Below are 2977 nucleotides of genomic sequence, written 5' to 3'. Positions count from 1 at the left end.
TTTCCCTTCTTTCCTTCCTCCTTTTCTTCAGCTATCCCAGAGCAAATATTAACTGCATTTCTCAGTTAAAGGGAGCTTGCAAACTTGACCAAATGCGGTCAGAAACCTTATGTAGTTTTTACGATTCTGTGTTTTAAATAATTTTGGGGGCTGTATTTTTTTGAGGGGGGAAAACCTATTGGTAAACAGGTTGAAACTGAAAACAATTTCACAGTTGTGAAATTTCAAGAGTAAGAACATTCAAATAGTTCAATATTCTTATAACATGAGGCTTCGAGAATAATTGTGCTTACATTTAAAAAAACTATAGTAATTGCTCACGATGTGTTTGTGTAATTTTTTATATTGACTTGAATAGATTTTTCTCCTGTATCTTGATGCAATTGCACAGTCTAAGATCTGTGTTCAAGTGTGGCATAATTAAGAATGAAATCCTGTTCTGATTATGAGTTTACAAATATTCAATATTATTGGAGTTTCCTCCAAGGGGAAGAAGGCTACCAGCCTTTGAAAAGAAGTCATACATTATTATTTTTATTAGTCTGCTTTGCTTTTTTGAACGATAAGCAACTTTTTAGCCGTTACTGAGGAAGCTGACTGATGAGGATGGCTGTGATGGGAGCCAAGCTATGCCTGGGTTGCCCCCAGAAGCGCTGTGGGCACAGATCACTTCCCGGCATGCTGGGGTCTTGGAGCGGCTGGGGCAGTGTGTTTTGGATAAGTGGGAGTGCAATGACCAGCGCTGATTGCTGTCAGGGGGACATCGCTGACCTCTGGTTAATCGGAGGTCACAAAATTTGGGATGCCCTATCTTTGTTAAAGGAGTGTGGCAAAAACAGTTTAATAATCATTTGTCAAGTACTATTAATTGCCTCTAATTATATTTGCAGCTCTGTAGCTCCAGTTTCAAAGTTAATTTGGAAAGAAGGGAGAACCTGCACTAATTATTTTACATGGTAATGGCCAATGTCAAGGAATTTCAGTTGCTGCTCATCCAATTCCTCTTGATTTGTTTTCTTGCTTCCAGATTGCCAACAAGTCAGGGAGAAAAAAATCTGGGCAGGGAACGATACCTGCGTGGACTAAGTTTAAACAACAAATAAACAAACAGAAATCCCAGTATCTTCATCAGGGTTTTAGATAGTGAACACATACTTAATTCAGTGGTTTTGCACAAGCATAAACAAGGTGAATGTTTGTAATTATTTTGCCGAAGGGTACAAGAGAGGGTAACTGGGTTTCATCCAGCTCCGTCTTGCATTGCCCCTTCTTATTTACAAGGCTCTCAGTAGGAAATTGTGGAGGGATATTTACTGGTGTCTCCCCAAAGCTGAGAAGGGAGATATCAATAAAATCCAATTCTCACTTCGCTTTTAACCAAATCTAAGGTTGTTTTTTTGCTTAGGGCTGTCATTGTTTGGGTTTTTTATTTCCCTTCAGCTCCAAAATGTTACGCATCGGAGCACCTGTGTTCTAAATGTAATGGTCCTAAAAATGTAATGGAGGGATTTTCACTTTTGTAGGCAAATCAGCAGGGTTGATATTGATCCATCTTTTTAGGGAGCCACAGTGCACCAGAAGGTGATACTGTAGAGGGCCCCGTAAACCCTCAGAGCCTTCTGTCTAATTTGGCAGAAAAACACAGAATGTCGGACAACAAAAGACTGATCCGATTCTGTAAGAAATCTTCATCCCTCCCACCCCCTTTTCACAAGATTTAAAAAAGAAAAAGACTTAATTTTTTCAGCTGCACACAATGATTTGGTGCTCACTCTTGCATTGAAACAGTTGCTGTCAGAACAGGCAGGAAACAGTTTTCTTTTAATTGCTGAAATCATTCGGAAGTGCTTCATGCACGGCTTCTATACAGCAGATGCTGTGCATTAATTGGCCTGTGTAGGGCTGACCCAGGGTTCCTTGCAGCGGGCCCAATTTTAGGCAGAGGGTTTAAATAGCTTATTTCTTATTCTGTAGCGCCTGGCGTACATTATGAGCACGCTCACACGTGGGGTGTTTCATGGTCTGCAGTTTCTAATGTCATGTGGGTTTCAAACCCTGCGTTTCTCTGGTAATATACTAGCAGCAGGTAAGCTCTAAATACCATCCATCAGGAGCTCATTTTTTATCCAGATACTCCAATGACTGATGAACCTGTCTTTTGTATGAATGTTCAGCACAGGAGAAAGCCATATGCCCCTGGCACTGGTTCCTATGCATTCTTTACAGTTTGTAGCGAGGAGATTAAGGAAAAAACCCAAACCCTTACATTTACACGTCTTTCATTTATTTAGCAGTTAGCACTTTCTAAAATAGCTCTCTCTTTTTTTTTTTTCCTTTTAACAGCAAAAGGAGATTTAGGTCTCTTAAAGCAATCTGACTATCACTACTCGTTTTCTTTATCAGGAATATTACTGCACACCCTTAATAGGGAACCTTGTTTTGCTACTCCCCGTCTGTTCAAAACAGACCTTAGCCCATTAGAAGGTCCTCCCTTGTGTGGGAAGACCACAGCTGTTACTGTAAATCTCATCCAGTAACTGTATCACCCCCATTTTGTGGCTCTGAAGGATGAAATTGAGAAATGGAATACTGTGCAGTCATCCTTTACATCTCCAATTTTAGGCCTTTGCACATCATTTTCATGCTTTTATTCCAAATCAAACGACATTAGTGAGCAACACCACCCTGTGCTAAATGCAGAGCGTCTAAGGCAGCACCTACAATCTTTGTTTTTGGTGGATGCAGGATTTAGAGGGAAATTAGGGGTTTGTTGATGGTGGATTTTTAATTTTTTTTTAATTCCCCCTTTTAATTCCCTCACCAGATCTTTCCCAATCCCCAGTATTTGTCAGAAGCAGAAATCGGGTTCGTAGCGAGGTGCCCAAGATGGAGGGTGCTCTGTTATGCCTCCACAGAGGAAGTGAGAGCTCGGCGTGGTTAACAAACACAACTTTAAAAAGGCTTCTGTTTCTTTAAA

Source organism: Mesitornis unicolor, unplaced genomic scaffold, assembly GCF_000695765.1.
Source record: "Mesitornis unicolor isolate BGI_N332 unplaced genomic scaffold, ASM69576v1 scaffold45899, whole genome shotgun sequence".
Taxonomy (NCBI): Eukaryota; Metazoa; Chordata; class Aves; order Mesitornithiformes; family Mesitornithidae; genus Mesitornis; species Mesitornis unicolor.
This window is presented reverse-complemented; position numbering follows the sequence as displayed.